The 8,184-nt window shown below is 31.3% G+C and overlaps 1 pseudogene; it reads right to left on the minus strand.

Moving 5' to 3' along the window:
* Positions 1 to 669: 669 nt before the first annotated feature.
* Positions 670 to 3,002, minus strand: LOC143629666 (F-box/LRR-repeat protein 14 pseudogene; annotated as a pseudogene).
* Between the last annotated feature and the right edge of the window lie 5,182 nt (positions 3,003 to 8,184).

Raw genomic sequence — 8,184 nt, forward strand, 5'->3', positions numbered from 1 at the left:
CATACCCATATACTATATTAATTATATATAAAAAAGAAGTTAATTAAAGAGTATATACATCACTTAATTTTAGAATTATTATTAAGTGATGTTGGGTATGTTTGGCAAAACTAGCTGGTAGCTGTAGCTAGAAGCTGCTAGCTGGTGGTTGGAAGCTGTTGGCTAAAAGTTGTAGCTGGTAGCTGTAGCTTTTTAGATATATTTTGATTTTTGGCAGAGTAACTGGAGCTTTTAATAAAATGTATAAAATTACTAAAATGGGCATAAGTTTAAACACAAATAGTGAATGTATTTATTTTGGAAGGTTATTTAAGTAAATTAACATACTAAAAGCTTGTAGCTCTTTTTAAACGCTACTAATAGAAGCTTTAAGCTTTAAGCTTTTTCTCCTGACCTAAAAGCTTCAAGCTCGTTGAACCAAACAAGGCTTTTAATTGAGTATGAGTTTTTTCTTAAAAGCTTGAAGCTTGTAGCCCCTAAAAGCTCCTTAAAAGCTTCATGCCAAACATACCCGTTATCTACATGTTAAATTCAAAATAATAGAAACTAATCCAGAACCCGTAATTGCAGGGATGACGTTTAGTTTTAAAGATGAAAGATCGGAGCATGAAGCTAAGGAGCTAAGGCCCGCATCAGTTATAAAAGTGCAGTAACTTAAGGTGAGGTCAGTTACAAACGGGCAGATGCTGGGAGTATGGAAAGACCCGAGTCTTCTAACTGATTTTCTGATTCTGGTGTCCACCCGGAATACGTTACTTCAATTCCGTTTAAGTTTGGAAACCTGCGACATAAAGAAGTCAATGCTTCGTTTGCAAGGTTTAAACCACAGCCAACACGAAGGTGTTTTCTTCGTTCATTATCAAGATTATAGAAGAGTTTACAAGCCGACGATATGGAATTTCGATAATTTATTTTATCGATTCTGCTGAAAATCTCCCAAATGAGTTGATCAGGAAGATTGTCCATAATTAAGGACCTTGTTTTTCTTTGATTGAGACATTAAGACCTGAAATTGGACATAAACATAAATAATTACTAGTCCGAAATAAGAATATCTCATAAAACGATCAAAAAAGGCTATTAATTACACATGGAAATACTCCTTACTTTTAGTAATTTATTCAAGTTCAGCTAATATGTAAGAAATTCAGATACAAATACATTATAGTTTCAAAGATAAATTATTAAAAATTATGACTGCTGTATATTCATAATCAACAAATAGTTTTTTTTTGAAAAAGAAAAATCACACAAAATGAAGCCCAAAAAGACCAACTATTATGCTATTACACGTGGTCGGCTAATATATTGTTCGTCATTTAAACCGAAAATAAGAATTCATTGTGACTTTAAAAGTCGAACTTGCTCATTTTCTACTCTTACAGTCCTACAAAGCTAAATCCATATAATTTCATGAAGTTTTTCAACAAAGATTGATAAAGATGCAAAATTTATAAACGTAAGTTAATATATATCTCTTTTATATAGAAACAATAACACCAAAAAATAAGTGTAAATTGCAATTTACCTGTCCGTAATGTTACCTAAAGTAAAAACATCAACACCAAAAGTATTAAGCTAAAAGTGTTATACAACCTCCAAAAGTAATAGTTGCACACAATCAAATGTTAAAACACAAATTAAACAGTTCAAAACGTTAACGTAAGACATCCATGACATCAGCTAGCTGTAACTCACAGATTTAGCAGCACCTTGCACGCCACTCAACGACACTTGAGGGCAATCTTTCACGACAAGCTGTCCAAGTTTGCATGAACCGATTAGTGGCTTGAACCCCTCATCACTTGTCTCTTTGCATCTTATAACTTCCAAAGTCTGGAGATGTTCATAACCACAAAGAGCTTCCATTCCAGCATTATTAAAACAATAAGCACCGTCAAGCAACAAGCTTTTCACCGGGCACATTTTAACCAAACTTAAAATCCCTTCTAGGGTAAATGAAGGCAATAAAGAAAACTCTCCGTTTGAGAAAGATATCGATACTGACTCGAGCCATGTGCAGTTTTGAGCCAACGACATTAAACTATCGTCCGTGAGTCTTACCGGGTTGTCCATCGGAGGTGAGGAATCTGAAGGGACTCTTATTGAAAAGACCCGTAGATTTTTTGAGGTTTGGGCAAGCCCGATGATGTCAGAATCTCGTGCTCCTATACACATGTCTAAATGAATTTTCTCCAAGTTTTTGCATCTGTTTAATGCACTAGCGAACCGGCCAGATCATGCAATTGTTTAGGCTAAGTTCCACCAAGTTTTCACATGTGACCTCTTGTTTTTGACATACGCTTGCAATTATCACCTCAAAAAACAGATTGTACGTCTCGTTTGGGTCAGGCTCAAACTACAAACGTTTTATGTTAATGCCCTGGCGTATGACGAGATGGCTTTCCCTAATACCCGAACAATTCCTGATGCAAAGATCATGAACCGTTTCTTGCCATCCAAGACACTCAATCCAGACAAAGCAGCTAATATTTTCACAACCAACAAGATGGAGTCTTTTTAAGTTTTTGCAGCCCCAAGCAATGGGATATAACCCGAAAACCCTTGATTTTTCGGGTGAAGTTTAGTTTCAAAGATGAAAGATTGGAGCATGAAGCCAAGGAGCTAAGACCCGCATCAGTTATGGAAGTGCAATGACTTAAGGTGAGGTCGGTTAAAAACGGGCAGATGTTGGGGAGTATGGATAGACCCGAGTCCTCTAACTGTTTACTTGACTCTGGTGTCCACCCAAAATACGTTACTTCAATTTCGTTTAAGTTTGGGAACCTGTGACATAACGAAGCCAATGCTTCGTTCGCAGGGTTTAAGCCACAGGCAACACCAAGGTGTTTTCTTTGTTCATTATCAATGTTATAGAACCGTTTACAAGCCGACGATATGGAATTTCGATCATTTGTTTTATCGATTCAGCTGAAGATCTCCCAAATGAGTTGATCTGGGAGATTATCGATAAGGACCTTGTTTTTCTTGAAGGGAGACATTATTAAAACCTGAAGTGAAAAGAAAGAAAGAAGCATACAAGTTTCCATGACAAAGAACAAATTATAAGAATCTACAATACATTCCTGTTCCAATTCCAAAAAGAAAAACATAAAAAAGGAGTTAGCTTTTGTGGATTATAACTGTTCAAAATACCAGTAATACACATAATTTACCTAAATTCAATTTACTAACTCAAACAAGAAAATCAAGTATCAAACGTTTTAGAAAACTTAAACCTAACTTAACAGGTTTGCATTCATCGAATACTCAAATCAATATTAAACTTGACAACGTATACAGATCTAACTAGACAAAAGTGAAATTACCTTACAACAAAGATCATATCAAAACAAAGCCAAACGAAACGAATTCATGTGATCCAAAAAAAGAAGAAAAAAAAACAACAAAACATTCTTGGCAAATTCCCACCTTTTGCGTATTGGCCAATAATAATCTCACTTCGATCAAAAGCCCTAAAACATCAGTTCGAAATTCGAAAAAATAAAACAAAAAAAAACTTAACAATGTTAAGTGTTTTTTTAACGGAGGTCCACTGAGAGAAAAATAGTGAAAAGGTCGGACCGTTGGCAGGGAATTTTGAATGTGGCATTATTATCTGCCAATACACAAAAGGGTGGGATTACTTAATTCCAATTTGCCTACATTTTTTTTTGCCAACAAACCATAATAAAATAAGAAGCTAAGCGTTTAAAATACATATCATAACAGTATTGAAGGCAACAACAAGACAGTTAGTAATACATCTAAAAAAAGCGTGACGACGGCGTCTAAGCAGTTAATGCGGAAAAGTATCGGAGATACCGGTCAAGGACCGATATTTGAGAAATCGGTTATCGTAGTGAGATATCATTAATTTTAATATCATGTAAAAATCATATATATAGAAATTTAACACTAATAATTCAGTATACTCTCCTACCATTAACAAATTAACCTTTTTGCAACTTGCAAAACAATAAAAATCGAAGCAATTAGGAGCTGATTAAGACTTAAAACACTAACATTGAACACTAAAATTTATAATTAAGACTTAAAACACTGATATCGGGTATCAAAGATAATCGATCAAGTATCGGTCCATATTACAGATATTACTGGTACGATATTCTGAGCAATATTTTACCAATTGACCAATGACCGATATATCATATATCGGCGTTATCAACTGCATCACGACGTATAACAAAATGCGAGGCGTGAGGCAAGAGCTGCAATGAGGATACATAAACACATTGAACACATGTATGTAAAGGGCCGGCCCAATAGCTTTATTGGAAGGCCCAAAAAATATTGAGGCCCCCCATTTTTCTAATAATAAATATATTAGGTTTTTTTTGCCCGGCTATAAGTGTATGCAACTGAAGACTCAAGTCTGGAAGATTGGAACGGAACTGAAGCGTCATGTTCATCTTATATACGGTGCAAGTCTATAATCATATTCTCTGCTTCGTCATTTGCAATTGAAGTCTATTTATATTTATATTTGCGATTGATGTGTCATGTAATTAAATCGGAAATTGCAATTTTTTATTTCAAGTTGCATGTTCAAGGGTTCAAGTGTGCGTCTATTAACTGTGCCATGTATTTGGCTTTATGTTATTTTCCGGAGTAAGAGTTTGGATTTGGATGTGCCGTTTGGATTTGACTATTTGTCAAGTGGATTTACTATGGAGGTTAATTTAATCATCACTTTTATTTGGGTTAGGCTAAACATACCCCCTCTCTTCTACTTGTCATAGCCCCTCCCCTATACTTTCAATTCCTTTGACAATTTTATTTTACATAATATCCCCCCTCCCCTCTAATAGTTCTTCCATTTTATATTTTCCTTTAACATATCAAATCAGAAACTATAAATTTCATATTTATTAAAATAATAAAAATGTTTTTAAAACGAAATAATAAAAATAATAATATAAAAACTTAAAAACACTTTCTCTAAAAAGTTTACAAAATTTTGTTTATAATTCTCTAACTAGTTTATTCATTTTTATAGCGTCTTTATAGAAACGATAATAAAAGTGTTATATAATTTTTCTTATCATACGCCTCTTCCTCATACACGCACACAAAAAAAAAATCTAAACAATTTGAATTTTTTTAGGTTGATGTGCATAAAATTAGTAGAACCTAAGAAAATCAAAACAATTTGAATTTTTCTATTTGTTAACAACTAATATGACTGTTTTTACTGTAAACTACTATCCCATAGCTTTTTTTAAATCACTTTACAAACAAAATTAAAGAAAAATAATAGTTTAAAGAAGGAAAAAAAGTTTTCCTATTGTTTTAAAATAATTAAAAAATGATTTATAATATATACGTGTGTGTATATATATGTATGTATATATAAACTTCTTTATAATGGTAGTAAAAAACCTCTTCTAAACTAATGTTGATAAATAAATATAATAAAATGGCAAAAAGTAAACAAAAAGGTATAAATTGTATTCGCGTGAAACTTGAAGGAGGGGGTATGTTTAGTAAAAACGTATAAGAGGAGGGTATGTTTAGCAGCATCCTTTTATTTATGTCTTCATCAAGATAATAGTTTTGCAATTTATAATTTGTTTTAATTCTTGTCCAATATTTAATCTATTAAAATGTGCCAATTTGTTACTATATTTTGCTAATTTAATATTGAGATTATGTTACTTATTTTCTTTTACTGTAGTTATTTGTCACTTGTGTCAAATTAATACCAAACTTAAGAATATGGTTATGCAAAAAAAGCAAAAAAAGACGTAGAAGGTAGACTTTAATTAAATCATAAAAAGGAGATATTTTAGAATTTTTACATCCACAAAAACTACAATGAACCTAAAAATGACAATATCCTATTAATAACGAATCTATAAATTACGAACAACCCACATATGAGAAGAAATTTTTAAGAGAAATTGATTATGATTATTTGCGCTAGTCAAAAAAATAAAATTAAATAATGTGCATCTAATTAAGCTAGAAAAATAAATTTCGTGTGAAAACTTTAAATAGACACAGGATATTACTTAAAAAGAAAATTTTAACCCTGTAAGCTATAAACATTTTGGTCTATTATTATTATTGTCGATATTAAGCCCGGGTAAAGTATGAGGGTTTATATGAAAAAAATTTGAAAAAAAGCCTCAAAATTTATAGTTAGTTTGAGGCCTCAGAAAAGCTTGGACCGCCAATGTGTATGCATGTATATAAAATTGTTGTTCGGTAAATATTGTAAGTAAGTAACCCTAAATCATCACATAATAATAACAATAATAATAATAATAATAGCAGTATGTAGAAAGCTTAAACCCTAACTAACAGTTTTTTGTTTGATGATGGTGATGATGATAATGATGATGAAAAAGAAGAAGAAGAATGATTTCAGTGAATAAAATTAATATTAATATAAATTGTAACTTGTTCGGTAAGTCCCATTTAAAAAATCAGTTACCAATTTGTTTCCCTAGATAAAAATTGCATATAATAGTGTTGGATATTTGATTTTAGCATTAATTTTATATATACCCTTATAAACAATATAAATATAATATATATCTAAATAAAACCTGAAATATCATATATGCTCTTATGAAACACTTAAAGTATCATATATACTCATATTCATTAATAATAATTTAATAAATGATCATTTTATCGTTATTTTTCAAAAAATTTAACTTTCATATATGCTCATCTTTAACTAATGGACCATTATACCCCTACCAATTACATAATGGGTTTATACCCTATGCTATTATTTTAATTTTAATTGACTTTTCTCACATTTAACGACAACCAAGTCGTCTCTCGTACGTCTCTTCAAAATTGCAAACCATTCGAAGATTTATCGCATCAGATGGTCTACATTATAAACATATTATCGCATCTAATTAAACTAGAGTAATATGGTCATTTTTTAAAATAATTTTAATGAATTGGGTATATATGATATCTTAATAACTTTGCAATGACATATATGCTATTTTTAGTTTTGCATAGGTATATATGATATTTTCAATATTTGTAAGGGTATATATGAAATTGCCCCTTGATTTCAATAATCTAAAATTTGTCTCATTGGTTGGTGCTACTTTAAACACACAACACAACAGTCCCAAGTTTCAATATATTAGCCGCCAACGAGCTTTTCACTAATGCAGTGTTCTATTAGTTTTTGATAATGTCGATGATGACGTGTACGATGATGAAGATTTAACATTGCATTCTCAGGTTTAAAATACAAGGAAAAGAAATGATGAGATTGGATAGAGGAAGAAAGGTAAAGAAATTATATACTTAAAAGGCATTCTTGAGTTAAAATAAAAGAAAGGAAAAGAAAGTGTTTATTACATTCTTTTCTTGAGTTAGATTGGAAGGAAAAGATAGGGAAAAAGTTTGTAACTTTACAATTATGTCCTCATAGCAACATGAAAAAGAGAATTAAGATAGGGTAAATTGGTAATATGGTAATGAGATATAAACTTTCCTTCTCAATCCTGCCATATTTGACAGGAAAGTTTTGAAGGAAAAAGGCTTAACTTTTCTTCCATTCTCTTTGTTTTCTTTTAATGAAAAAACTCAAGAATGAAAAAAGAAAAATTTTCTTAGCTTTTCTTTTCCAATCCCTTAAATAAAAAACTCAAGAATGCAGTGTAAGAGATTTGATAGAATTAATAAAATTTGACTTTCTCATTGTTGATGATGAAGATGTGGTTGAACAAGTGATTGAAAAATATTCAAAACATTTTTTTATATAAGACAACTAAAATAAAAGTCGTCTTCATCGACAAATTTGAATACAAATGCGTCTTCTTCGGCAGGTTTGAAGAAAATATGGCTGTCGATGGAGTTAAAAGGCTATTAATTACACAAGGAAATACTCCTTACTTTTAGTAATATGTAATAAATTCAGATACAAATACGTTACAGTTTCAAATATAAATTATTATTCATTAATTAAATTGTACAAGTTTTTAATTACATTTAAATATTTTGAGAAAAAAGTTAAACGAGCCTAAGCTCAGCTCGAGCTCGTGTAGTACCTTAAATGAGCTAGAGCTTGATTGTGTAGCGTAAAACTAATACATAGAAATCTGTAATAACCAAACGAGCCGATCTACTCGAGATTGGCTCGTTAAAAAGATCGATCGAGTTGAGCTTAATCGAGCCCAAGCC

The sequence above is a fragment of the Bidens hawaiensis genome, unplaced genomic scaffold, assembly GCF_021521415.1.
Source record: "Bidens hawaiensis isolate Kalapana, Puna unplaced genomic scaffold, B.hawaiensis_p1.1 tig00005445_1, whole genome shotgun sequence".
NCBI classification, from domain to species: Eukaryota; Viridiplantae; Streptophyta; class Magnoliopsida; order Asterales; family Asteraceae; genus Bidens; species Bidens hawaiensis.